Source organism: Rosa rugosa, chromosome 1, assembly GCF_958449725.1.
Source record: "Rosa rugosa chromosome 1, drRosRugo1.1, whole genome shotgun sequence".
Classification (NCBI taxonomy): Eukaryota; Viridiplantae; Streptophyta; class Magnoliopsida; order Rosales; family Rosaceae; genus Rosa; species Rosa rugosa.
Genome location: NC_084820.1, coordinates 60,123,037 through 60,137,913, shown reverse-complemented (window position 1 = coordinate 60,137,913; position 14,877 = coordinate 60,123,037). Strand labels below are relative to the sequence as shown.

Below are 14,877 nucleotides of genomic sequence, written 5' to 3'. Positions count from 1 at the left end.
CCACTAGACTAAAAAAGGTGTTATATTTTGGATATGAAAAACCAACATATTTACATAAATGCCACTAGAGTACAAAATCAACAATTATTCTCTCTCTCCTCTCCGGCGAGGTCGCCGACCAACTCCGGCGGGTCTCCGGCCGACCTCCGGCGAACTCCGGCCGACCTTCGACCAACTTCAGGCGGATCTCCGGCGAACTCCGGCGACCACAAAAGCTACTGTCACTGACACCAAAAGCTACTGTGGCTAGCAACAAAAACTACTCTTATGAGATTTCTAGTCACCTCCGGCGAGGTCACAAAAGCTACTATCACTAGCAACAAAAGCTACTGTCACTAGTAACAAAAGCTACTCTAGTGAGATTTCCGGCAACCTCCGGCGAGATAACAAAAGCTACTATCACCAACAGCAAAAGCTACTCCTTACCCAAAAAATCTCTGCTCCTCAAAACGAAAAGCTACTATCCTCACAAACAAAAGATACTGTCACCGATACCGAAAACTACTCTAATCAGCAACAAATGCTACTCTCACCAACACCAGAAAATTACTCTCACCAACACCAAAAACTACTTTTACCAACAACAAAAGTTATTGTCACTAACACCAACGAGCTACTCTCACTAACATTACAGAGCTACTAACATAGGTACAAAAAGCTACGATCACTATGATGGAACACCACTAAAATAGTTACAGAGAGCTACTGATTTGAAAAAAAAAATTTATTGACATTAGCTTGAAAATATACTAACATAGACACATAAAGTTACTATCACGATATTGAAATGCTACTAGAACAATTATACGGAGCTACTAACTTGAAATAATGAAAATGAAAATAGAAGCTATTGACATCATGTTGAAAAAATACTAACATAGATATAGAAAGATACTATCACTATGTTGAAAAGCCGCTATAACAGTTATAGAGAGTTACTAACTGCAACAAATAACATACAAGAAATGGTTCATTATTCATCAATCAAAATACATCACAACACCATCAGAAAACAGAATTCAACCACAAAACCATCCCCCCATCACACAAGAGCACAACTCTCTTTCTCTCCCCTGCAAAATTCCACAACAGATGAATTCAAACAAATCCAAGCCCATTTATTCCAATAAATCACAATCAAATCAAACCAAACTAAACAAATTCTAATCATGTCGTCTAATTAATTTCAACAAAAATACCAGAAGGATTTGGTCTCAACCTCAATAAGTAAACCAAATACAATGACAATAATGAATGGAATTGAAAAGCTTATCACATTTCTTGGCCGGCGGTGTCCCAAATCTGGGCCTTGACAATCTAATCATCGACATGGATGCTCCGGGTGGCAAACTCGACACCGATGGTGGACTTAGACTCGAGGTTGAACTCATTGCGCATGAACCTGGACAACAAATCGGATTTGCCGATACCGGCATGGCCGATCAAGATGACCTTGAAGTGGTAGTCGTTGTCTGACCTGTAGGCCATGTCGAAGAGCTGGAGCGACTTTCCGGTTGGAGATGAAGAGGTCGCGGGCCTTGTCCTCGTCGCCGGAGAATCAGTGCTCATTTAGGTTTCCGATGCAGGTGAGGTGGAGGAAGAGGCGATGGTGGCGGTGGAGGAAGGGTGTTGCCGGAGCCGAGCTAGATATGAGGAAAGGAGCTGCCGGAGCCGAGGCTCGTGAGGTGTCTCAAGTCGAAATTGGAGATCTGAGTGAATCGGAGATGAGTAGAGAATCGTCTCCAGTGAGAGAATCGGAAAGAATCGGAGATGAGTAGAGAATCAGAGAGATCTGAGTTGGACTCCAGTGAGGTAGCTCCGATCAGAGCTTCTTCGTCGACGTCGTCGTCTTCAGGCATCGCGGCGCCGTTTCGAGGTTTTGTAAGCTTGGAATCTCACCAGATCAGAGGCAGTGGTCATCGGAATCGGGGCGGGGGGTGGCTGGGCTTTGATCGGGTTTGTGTTGTGGTTCAATTGATGGTGACGGTGATGAGAGATGATGGCCGGAATTGATTCTTTCTGGTGATTGCAGAGGGAAGAGAAGAAGAAGAGATCGGGGAGAGAGAGAGAGAGAGAGGAGAAGGAATGAATTTCTATTCATTTTGGCCGGATGATTATGGAGTTAGTGGAAGGGTAAAATTGTCAGGTTGAAAATAATTTAAAGCCATAAGTGGCCTTATGTGTACAAGAAAACATTGGTGGCCTTATAGCTAATTTAAGTTTCAAATTAACACTTGTGTGTAATTTTCTAAATAAAAAATTGTGATATTATACAAGTGTCACTTGGGAAACAGAAAACTGGGATAATGAATATGTCTTTAATGGGTCCGGATCATGGGACACCATATTTTACACAATTTTTCACACATCTTATGAGCCATTAGATTTAAAAACTTTCAATGGTCTGGATTTGTTGTTTGAATGATGTCAACACAATACCAAGTTATGTGTAAAATGACATGGCATTATATATTTTCGATCAAATATTATAATTAGATTGAACTTTTCTTCATTAAAGGAAAAAACAAAATCTATTGCTCATATAAGAGTAGTACAGAACACGATCAAAAGAAAGAAAAAAGAAGAAGAGTAGAAGAACAAATGTCAAATGCTAAAATCATCATCTCCATCTCCTAAAGAAGACCCGAAGTCACGAGTCAATTGGTGTTGGTTCTTCATGGTTTCAATTACTGGGAATTGCAAATAGAATATCTCAAGAGATGTGCTAATCTGAAACATCTTGTATTGAAAAATTAAGTAAGAATGCATGTCTTTAATTCTCATTTTGATTTTCAGTTACTGGGATTTCCTAATATCCTAATATCTATGTAGCTGTTAGAAGGATTCTACTAAATATAATGGTATTGAATTTCTTATTTATTTGCAGTCCTTTGTTTTCATTCATAGTACACGCTTTTATACATCTTTTGGAATATTTTTCAACCAAAATGCTTGAAGTAGCTTGGGAATTTGTTTCATGTGCCATTTTCCTAAACTGAATTTTTTGAATTGTTTAATGAATTTGTAGAACATTACCAGTATGTACAACCATGGATTCTTCTCTCCATGTATCCTCTTGATAATAATAGTAGAAATACTGGAACCCTAGCTGACCTCCAGATCCCTGCCTTTTCCTCCAAAATTTTCTGACAGCCTCCATCCTTGATTGGCTTTAATTACCAACACTCAATATTTTATCGAAACAAATATCAAAGCTCCAGGCCATGAAAATATCGCATTTGATGATAGTGTTTGGAGAAGATGATAATCTTTTTAGTGTTTGGTGTCTGGTTTTCTGCAATTTTTTTCCTTTCTTTTTTAATCATCTTCTACTGTTCTTATATGAGCAATAGATCGATTTTGTTTTTTCCTTTAATAAAGAAAAGGTCAATCTAATTATAATATTTGATCGAAAATATATAATGCCATGTCATTTTATACATCACTTGGTATTGTGTTGACATCATTCAAACAACAAATCCGGACCATTGAATTTTTTTAAATCTAATGGCTCATAAGATGTGTAAAATATGGTGTCCCATGATCCGGACCGGTCTTTAATTGCGCTACTTTTATAAAAGTCTCATATCCCAACTTGTAGAGCTTGATCGAAGTCATCGAACACACTTAATAATAGATTTTATGTTGCTGATTACCGGATGTCTCAGCACTTAATATAGAGACAGTTAAGTATAAATTTATATTTAACGAAATGCTAGGTCAAATGGGAGGAAAAGAAAGGCTAGGTCAATGTTGAGCAGGTTTGGCAAGAGCCTCTTAGCACTTCCGGACTCGTCGTTGGAGGTTGGAGAGAATACTTCCTTGGTTGTGCAACACAAAAATGGAAAATTACTGGTCTCACCTAGGAAGAAGAAGATTGGGCGTCCGAAGGGAAGCAAAAATAAGGTTAAAAATACAGAGGACCAGGAAGAGAAGAAGATTCGCAAGTATAAGAGGAGGGGAAAAGCTTTGTGTTTTGACTTAACTTTGGAATCATTAGTTGTCGCTGCTGAGGATGTGACTGGGCATGGAATAATGCAAACAGGAGAGGACGAGGCAGCTCCAATTGTGGAGTCTCCGGTTGCAGAGAGAGTGGTAGAAGGTGAGGTTACAAGTAGTTTAATTTAATTTTGTTTTTGGGTCGCAAAAACCAAAGCCTTAGTTGTTTCCCTTTTATGCCTGCTTCGAGGTTTCTTGGTTTTTGTTAGAATAATGGTGCGTGGATTTCCTAAAAGGTGGGTGTACTTAGGATTTTTTGGGATTTTATTCTATTGGCGAAATTACAATAAAATATTATAATTTCTCTTGAGAAACTCGTTGACAAAAGGCTGAGGCGCGGGTATCTCACTTTCTTTAAGGAGATTCAAGCCCTCTGCGGAACAATGCCGGTGCACCAGAAATCTCTTGACTTGTCCCCTCCAGGATACAACAGCCCAACAACAAGTTGTATGGCTCACACCAATCTGCATAAATTGGAGGAACCCAAAGCTCCACCAAAAGAACACCTTTCTCTGGCCAAAAAACACACAAGACTCTTTGGGGGATTTTGGAAAGAAAGTTGATGGGTGAATAATTGAGTAAAAGTTTGATATGTTTTAGCATGCAACAAATGGTGCTATGTATAGGCTCTTAGGGAACTCCCTACAATTAATAGGGTAGTAACCAAAAGCCATAGGTTACAAGAATTAAAACCCAAAATAAATCAAAATAAAACACCATGAGTTACAAGGGGTCGTCTTGGGTACCTTAGTGTTTGCCATACCCTTATTTTTTTATTTTTTTTACTTTCAGTAAATTAATATAGTGGAAACCTACTGAACTGGTCAACAGGTTACCCAATTAAATATCGACATGTCTCATTTTTTAAAATAAAATTTACCATATTAACAACACACTCTTTCTTGATATGTAACATTGTTAAAAATCATGTAACAAGTATTGTCAAAATAATAAATTACACATAGTTGAACTACAATTACGACTTATGACAACAGTTGTTGTGGTTATTGTAATTGAGTGGTCAAAGATGTAAATATCATATTTGGACAACTTTTATCAAATTTAGAACCTTGATTATCAACTGGAGAAGCTCCTTACAATACTGAGTTGTTACATATCTTTTGGTCTAATTTTAATTTTACCATGTTCACAACACAAATGTTGTCGGAATTGTAAAATGGTTGGTAATCTTGTAAATGGTATAGTTTTTGAAGTAATTACTACAATCAGAACAAAAGTTACCACTTTTACACCAATAGTTGCGAGTTATGGTAAAATATGTAGTCATTGAGTAATTATTCCATTAATGATAAAAATATAAAGATTTACCACTTTGACAACAAATTTGTTGTTGCACTTGTTAAATTGTCCATAAATTAATACATTAGTTTCAGTTGAGTAATTACTATAAATAGGACAAAAGTTATCGCTTTTACATCAATTGTTGTGATTGTGGTAAAATGTGTAGTCATTGTAGTAATCATTTCATTACTGATAAAACATAAAGATTTACCACTCTGACAACAAATTTGTTGTCATACTTGTTAAATTGTCTATAAATTAGTACATTAGTTTAGGTGGAGTAATTAGTACTACAAATAGAACAAAAGTTACCGCTTTTACATCAAGTGTTGTAGGTTGTGATAAAATGTGTAGTCATTGTAGTAATAATTTCACTAATGATAAAAACATAAAGATTCATACATGTTCTATTTTATATAATATTTACCACTTTGAGGACTCATGTAACCACTTTGAGGACACATGTGGTAATTAGAAAAAAAATCCGCATTGAAGTAAATAAGGTATTCGTTAGAGAAAAGTAGGTTCTCATTTGAGTAATTAAGTTCTAAAAGTGGTAATTAATTGTAATAGGTTCTCATTAGAGTAAAGTAGATTCTCATTTGAGTAAATGAGTCCTAAAGTAGGTTCTCATTTGACTACATTTAAAACAAATATTATTTATTTTTACACTAATTGTTGTCGTTGTTGTAAAATGCATGTAAAAAGAATTATATTTGGTTAAGGAAACTACTAATGATATAATTAATTGGTAATAAAGATTACTTAACTAATACTAATTTTGCGAACTTAGGTTAGAAGGTTTTTGTTTTTAATAAGGAAAAAACGTAATTTTCAATTGTGTAATTGTCCATTAATAACAAGCATTAATCAAGCATTAATTCACTAATAATAAAATTAGTTAGTAATATAGACTATTTAACTAAAAGTAATTCGGTGAACCTAGGATAGAAGGTTCTTTTAATTTTTTTTGAAAAAGGAAAAATCATAATTGTCAATTGTCAATTGATAATCAAACATTAATTGGCTTTATTGTTTTCACTATCTTTATTAATTGTTTTCAATTCAATTAGTAGTTTGTGTTACCAAAAAAATTAGAAAGGCTAAGGGCTAAACAAGTTACCAATTTGTTAAATATTTTGAACCATTAGATATATTACTAATCCAATGGTCCAAAATATTTAACAAAAAGCGGGTATGGCAAACACCAAGGTACCCAAGAATTTTCCGAGTTACAAAATAAAATTCAAAATAAATTCTGAATTTAAACACACAAATAAATTCAGAAATTAAACACAAAATAAATTCACCCAAATTTAATTTCAATAATAAATAAAATATTAAAATGTTACAACATTCCCCCACTCATTTTAATATTTTAAAAACAAATATAAACCAAAGTTACAGGCCAAAGACGAACCATTATGCGTCATGAAGATGTGCTCTGCATTGAACCTTCACTTAGTGAAACAGTAATTCCTACTGCAGAGTTAATAGTGGTCTCAGACTTGAACTACAACTGCTTAAGGGAAAATAAGAACTACTGCTCACACATAATAATTCAGGTGTTAATATGAGCTTTATTAGCCAGCACATTACGGCCTTGTGCTTATCCCGGTTTTCATGAGTGCATTTCAAGAATAAGCCCAATTCTCATAGAGAGCGGCCCCACTCTCACACTCATATAGGTAAAATCCGTCAAGGATGCTCTTGTAACTATGACATCCCACTCATATGAGCTACAAATTTTATTAAGAGTTTTAAGTAAACTCAACCTTCATATACGTTACAAGATTAATGCACTTACATCATAGGGATGAGTAAGAAAATATAGTGCATTTTTCTTACGGCCACCTTATGATTCGTTTTTCCCATTGAACCCAGTTTTGAGGATCTCTAATCACCGGGTTGGGTATCCTCATATATGGCTCATGACGATATGGGCTTCAATCCCATCCCCCTCGATGTATTCCAGACCTTTTCTCTTGCCAAGCCCTTAGTTAAAGGATCTGCAAGATTATCACATGATTTAACATAATTCACATTAATAATTCCATCACTCAAATATGATCTCACAGTACTGTGCTTTCTTCTTATAGGTCTGGATTTACCGTCATAATAACGGTTATTTACTCTACCAATAGCTGCAGTGCTATCACAATGAATCAATATAGGTGGTATCAGTTTTTCCCACAAGGGAATTTCATGCAATAAATCTCTCAACCAATTTGCTTCTTCACTTGCTGAAGCTAGAGCAATAAGTTCAGCTTCCATGGTTGAATTAGAGATTATTGTTTGCTTCTTTGATTTCCAACAAATAGCACATCCACCTAATGTAAAAATATAACCAGTGGTAGAGAGAGAATCACCTGACATAGTATTCCAATCGGCATCACAAAAGCCTTCAAGTACAGCAGGATATTTTTTTATAAAATAATCCATATTTTTTAGTACCAAGCAAATATTTCATAACACGCTCAATTGCATGTCAATGTTCTTTACCTGGTTTACTTGTGAACCTGCTAAGTACTCCAACTGCATATGCAATGTCAAGTCTAGTGCAGTCAGTTGCATAGCGCAAACTGTCAATTATGCTAGCATATTCCTTTTGATTAATAACATCATTTTCACTTTCAACAGGAAATAAGTGAACACTAGAATCAAAAGGAGTAGACACATGCTTGTGGCCAACATAATCATATTTCTTCAAAATTTTCTCAATATAATGTGACTGATCAAGAAAAATACCATCACATATTTTTGTTATTTTCATGCCCAAAATAACATTAGCCTCACCAAAATCTTTCATATCAAAATTTCTCTTAAGCATAGTTTTTGTCTCATCAATTACATGCAAATTTGAGCAAAAAATTAACAGATCATCCGCATAGAGACTAATAATAACATGTGAATTTTTCCAAGATTTATAATATATGCATTTGTCACATTCATTTGATTTATAACCATTTTCAATCATGCAGGAATCAAATTTTTCATGCCACTGTTTAGGAGCCTGCTTTAAACCATAAAGGGATTTAGATAACTTACATACCTTGTGCTCTTGACCAGGTTCTATAAAACCTTCTGGTTGGTCCATATAGATCTCTTCATCTAAATCACCATTTAGAAAAGTTGTTTTCACATCCATTTGATGAATAATCAAATCATGAATTGCAGCAATAGCAATCAATAATCTAATGGATGTAATCCTTGTAACCGGAGAAAAAGTATCAAAAAAGTCTAGATCAGCTTTTTGCTTAAAACCTTTAGCAACAAGTCTAGCTTTATATTTGTCTACACTTCCATCCGGTTTAAGCTTTTTTCTAAAGACCCATTTACACCCAATGGTTTTAAAACCTGTTGGTAAATCTACTAATTTCCAAGTATCATTAGAAATTAGAGACTCCATTTCATCATTCACAGCCTCTTTCCAAAAAACTGCATCTGGTGATGATAAAGCTTCATGCAAAGAATTAGGATTTTCCTCAACATTATAAACATAATAGTCAGGGCCAAAATCTTTTTCAACTCTAGCTCTTTTACTTCTTCTAGGTTCATTGCCATAAGTTTCTTGTATATGTAAATTAGAAGAAGAAGAACTAGGTTGGGTAAAAATATTTTCTCTAGATTCTTGACCCCCACTATTTTTTGATTTAAAAGGAAATTTTTCTTCATGAAAAATTGCATCACCAGATTCAACTACAACATGATTTTCAACATCAAGAAATCTATAGGCTGTACTATTTAAAGCATATCCAACGAAAACACAAGTAGTAGCTCTAGCACCCAATTTTGGTTAATCTCACAAAGGCTAGACAACCCCAAACTCTAAGATAACCCAAATTTGGTTTATGCCCCTTCCACACCTCAAAAGGTGTAATTTTTGTATTTTTATGTGGCACTCTATTCAACACATAACAAGCAGTTAAAACTGCTTCACCCCAAAGATTAGAGGGAGCACCTGAATCAATCAACATGGCATTTGTTAACTCAATCAAAGTTCTATTTTTTCTTTCTGCCACACCATTAGATGCAGCTGATCAATAAGGTGGAGTAACTTCATGAATCACTCCTAAAGATTGAACAAAAGAATTGAATTCAGAATAATCATATTCTCTCCCTCTATCACTTCGGAGCCTTTTAATTTTTCTACCAAATTGATTTTCAACCTCAAGGAGGAACTCTTTAAATTTAGCAAAAGCATCACTTTTATTTTTCAACAAATAGACATAAGCATATTTAGAACAATCATCAATAAAAGTGATAAAATACCTATTACCTCCACGAGTTAAAATTCCCTCAAATTCACACAAGTCTGTATGAATTAATTCCAATAGCTCGGTATGCCTTTCAACATTTTTGTGAGACCTTCTAGTAATTTTTGCTTTACTGCAAGTCTCACATTTTGCAAAATCTTTTTTCACTGAAGGAATTAAACCCAAGCTACTCATGATTCCCACATATCTACTATTTATATGACATAAACGTGCATGCCAAAAATTCAAAGCAGAGAGCATATAAACTGAAGTAGATGTTTTACTATTATTCTCAACATTCAATTTGAACATGCCATCACAAGCATAACCTTTGCCCACAAATACACCTTTTTTGGTGATCACATATTGGTCAGATTCCATAGTTTGTTTAAAACCAGCCTTATTAAGAAGATAACTAGACATCAAATTTTTCCTCATGGAGGGTGTATGCAACACATCTTTCAAAGTTAGCACCCTACCAGAAGTAAATTTGAGTTCCACCTCACCAATTCCAAGCACATGAGTAGTATGTGAATCTCCAAGCATAACTGTTTTGGGCTCCTTAAAATGAGTGTATGTCTTGTACCCATCTTTATCATAGCAGATGTGCCTATTAGCACCACAATCTGCCCACCATCCTTGTCACGCCCCGAATTTTGAATAACCAATTCAAATCCGAAACATGAATAAACAATTAATACAAATAACGTTCTGAATTTTTTTCTCACAAACAAACATACCACTCGCCACTCAACACAAAAACTCGAAAACCTCGAGTTAATTATTACAATTCACTCTTACAAAGTAAAATTGCAAAGCTCTAAATGAGCATAACAAACCTCACAATATAATGCTGTAATTCACATAACACTACTCTAAGCAGCCCGATCACCGTCCTGGTTCTCCTGACCTGTAGGATTTCCCGCTACACAATTTGAATAGTGTACCGGGAGTTGCAACAACACAAAACCCGGTAAGCTTTTTACAGCCAGTATGAGTAAACAAGAAAGAACTGTTGATTTTAAATTACAATTCTTATAACTCAACAACACAACCAACAATCTCAACATCCACGACGCAAACGTCAAACCCATTCAATATCACCACTTTGGTCCTATCTCACAACACTATCACCACTTGGGTCCCATCCCATAACACGTTAGAGCTCTAACTGCCTCGTTACCTCTGACACCTTGGCCTAGGGTCAAGCAACGGCAAAAATACTTCGGTTAACACTATAACCGTCGCGCTTTGGACATCCCCGTCCTCAGCACCATATACTTCGGTTAATAATAAACCGTCGCGCTTTGGACATCCCCGTCCTCAGCACACAACTTCGGTTAATAATAAACCGTCGCACCTTGGACATCCCCGTCCTCAGTACACAAACACTCCGGTTATCCTTAACCGTCGAACTTCGGACACCTCATCCTCAGAACCCTACATTCTCTGACTCTATACATCCTCCAATGTAAATCATGAATATTAACAAGAACTCATCAATCATGTTCATCACATATAAATATGGTAAGTCACATGTCAATTTATAATAATTTAATCATCTCAATTTCACACTCTTCAATGTCACGCCATTCACATATAATCACGTAAATATATATATACGTAATTATCCGCTCAGGGATAATCACTAATACCAACTATAGTTCACACAAGAAAATCGTGAAATTCATTTTGTATAATTAAAATCATTTTACTTACCTATGGACCGTAATTGATCAAGTCCATATGATTTTAAAACAAATATTTATTCCATAAATATTTTCACGCAATTACGACAAAATAAGGTAATTAAATTTATTCGGTTCGTAATATGAACCACGTGAGGTTTACTCACCTCGATAATCCCGCTGCGTCTTCAATTCAGCTCAAAATACGATCCACAATCGTCCACCAACTCAAACCGTCAATAACCTAATCCAATAATGATCTTAACTTAGCCAACAACTCATAAATGTAATTAAACGACGATCCAACGGTCAGATCTGAATATAATGATGATCCAACGGTCGGATTCAAATTAAACGATGATCCAACGGTCGGATCTGAATTTAATGATGATCCAACGGTCGGATCCTCACGGATCGCCCTTAGGATCATCCTCCAAAATTATCACGAAGATCCAACGGTCAGATCTTCCTGAATCGCCCTTACTAACATCTCCACAAAATTATATGAAAATCCGACGGTCGGATTCTCACGAATCGCCTTCCGAATAACTATTTCTCAATTATACGAAGATCCAACGGTCGGATCTTCGCCCGTGACCTCACAAAGTCATCGGGACAGTCATACGATCAACATACTAAAATTTGAAGTAAAACCGATGGTCTGATCTTCACAGATCGTAAACCGAAGATAAAACGTAAAAACCGTAAATAGTAACGTAAAAACGTAAATCCACTATTTATCAACTTTTTCTAACATGACCATGTTATATATCAAAACGCTCGTAAGGATGCGTAGATCATCACCTAGATAATAAAAACTCAAAATATGGTCGAATACGCCGCCACAAGCGGCGGTCAGTGGGCGGTCAACGGCGGTCAACGCGGCGGTCAACCACCTCCGATGCAAAAGTCGTCAACTACAAACTTGTTCAAAATGACGAGTTGATCCACTTTCATAACTAGCATGAAGTCTGAAAACGAAAGGAAGTGGTCGGAAATTACCTAGAACAGTCGAGGTGGCCGGAAAATTTCCAGAATCCGGCGAAATTTGCAGAATCCGGCAAGGCTTGATTTCGACGTCAAAACTTCAATTTCAGGCTTCGATTCCTTCTAGAGAGTTGTTAAGAAACTCAAGACGAACGCATTGGTTCAAGAATCACAGAAAAATATGGTCTGTAGCTCGAGATATACCGATCGAAAGCTTCGGTGGTCGGAAAATTTGCAGAATTTTGCAGAATCCGGCGAGGGCTCCGATCGACGTAAAAACTTCAATTTCAGGCCTCGATGCCTTCTAGAGAGTTGTTAACAACATCAAGGGGAACCCACTGGAAAAAGAATCAATCAAAACGATGCACTACAGCTCGAGATATACCGATCGAAGCTTCGGTTTTCGATTTGATCGGGTCTGGCTTCCAGCCGCCACCACGAGTAGCGCCGCCGTGCAAGGCCACTTCTGGGAGCTTCAGGACGTTGAGGCGAGCTCGTGGGTGAAGTTTGGTGAGGATTGTTGGCCGGTAGCTTGAGATATCAAGCTTGGAACCAAAACGAGCTCAAACCGGGCGGAGCTTCCCGCCGCCGCTGGTGGCCGTGTCGTGGTTCAAGGCTGCCACCTGCAGCTGCGCAAGGTCGAGGCGAAGCTATAGGAAGTGTTCTGGTCTTGATTGGTGGCCGGTGGAGTGAGAGAGAGTTTGGAGAAGTTTTGCTCTGTTTTGGGTGGTTTCGGACGTGAGAGAGAGAGAATTCGTTTCTTAGCTTAATTGATTCGTTCTTCCACTCATGCATAATCATGTTAAAGCACCGGCCTTCAAATTATGCAATTGTCCACTAACCTTAAATCACGGAACCGGTGTTTGCCACCAAATTGTTTGATTAAAAAAAACTAGGTTATTACAATCTACCCTCCTTAAAGAAATTTCGTCCCGAAATTTAAGCGCAAGTTAATTGCTCTCGATTACAGTTAACCTAACCATCGAATCTCCATCTTTCCCAAAACTGTAGTAATCTACAAAACCACAGCCCTTTGTATAAAAATACATTCCTATGGCCACTAAATCCTTTCATCACAAACGTAAACTCACACAACGAGAATTCACAAATGAAATCCTCATCCCCACTTAAGTCATCAACATGACATTCCTTCACCGCATCATTTCTCAAAATTACAACACAACAATTGCCTCAAGCAACCCACACTCAAATCACCACGTGGCATTGCACATATAGCTGTTTTCACACAGATCGTCATCCTGTACTGGCATACAAGCACAGTAAACACTCCCACAAAGCGTTTCGCTTCTCAATTAGCATCACTCAAAACAAATCATTCTCAAAAGCACGCCAATAAAACATGTCACCCAGTGATGATGACTTGGGCTTGCTCAATCCTTGGGCTAAGCATTAGGGCTGGCCAATTGGGCCGAAGAAACCGAACCATCCACATTTAGAACCGGCTCGAACCAATTTGGGTTTAACATTTGGGCCTACCATTCGGGCCGAACAATTGGGCTTACCATTTGGGCCTACCATTTGGGCTTACTATTTGGGCTTACTATTTGGGCCTACCAATCGGCCCACCAACTTCCAGCTCGGCTACGGTATGAAATTGTACATACCGTATATACGTATGCATACCGTACAGATCGTATATACGTATGCATACCGTACAACTGTATATTCGTATGCATACCGTACAGACCGTATATACGTATGCATACTGTACAACTGTATATAAGTATACATACCGTACAGACCGTATATACGTATGTATACCGTACATACCGTATATACGTCCGTATATCAAGCATATACGAGATCCAAAAATATTTGTAAGAGGTAAGGTTCGAACTCCCGACCTCAAACACGAAGGTTTTGCTCCCAACCACTGAAGCAAGAGCTGCCTTCATTAATATATGCTCACGTGTTATATTTATTATGTCATAAGCGACATAAATAAAATAACGGGGGAGGCAAGGTTCGAAACCTTAACCTGCTGCACAAGGGCTTTGCCCACCAACCACTGGAGCACAAGCTGTGCTTAATATAATGTGTACAAATGTTTTACTTATTATGTCATAAGCGAACATAATAAAAATAAACGAGAGGCAAGGTTCGAACCTCTGACCTCTTGTACATGAGCCTTGCTCTTCAACCACTAGAGCACCAGCTGCTCTCGTTACTATCCATGCAACTTCTTTTATTTATTCTATCATAAGCGATAGAATAACAACAAACTGTCGGTACACTCCACGTGCCACGACACGTCTCTTCCGTGATTTACGGAAAGCAAATCACTTTCGGCTAAAGCTGTCTGCCACAGCGTCTCGAGGTTCGGCCTGTCCCCTTACACGCTCAACACGCGCCAACAGCTTTTCCGGGTTTCGGGGCGACTTTAATCCAACGCGTGGATTCAAATTCTGAGATCGTTCATCCAACGGTGGAGATCTGCTCACCTTGTTCTATAAATAGGTGCATTCTGGAGAAAAACTGTTCACTCCAAAAGAAAAGAAATTTTTCTTCCGAGCTCAAGTCTTTCTCTCTCAACTCTTCAGCCTTTCTCTTCTCAAATCCTTTCTTCATCAATTTCAATCCTTCTCTTCTGATCTTCTCTCCCATCTAGTTGATTCAATCCCATC

General features: G+C 37.3%; 1 long non-coding RNA gene across 1 annotated transcript; it reads right to left on the bottom strand.

Annotated features, from left to right (window-relative positions):
- Nucleotides 1-10,220: 10,220 nt before the first annotated feature.
- LOC133743361 (uncharacterized) lies at nt 10,221-14,077 on the bottom strand. Its single transcript, XR_009863089.1, has 3 exons — nt 12,248-14,077; nt 11,413-11,489; nt 10,221-10,482 (listed from the first exon to the last, which is right to left on the bottom strand). It is a non-coding gene; the product is annotated as an uncharacterized LOC133743361 (long non-coding RNA).
- Nucleotides 14,078-14,877: the final 800 nt, after the last annotated feature.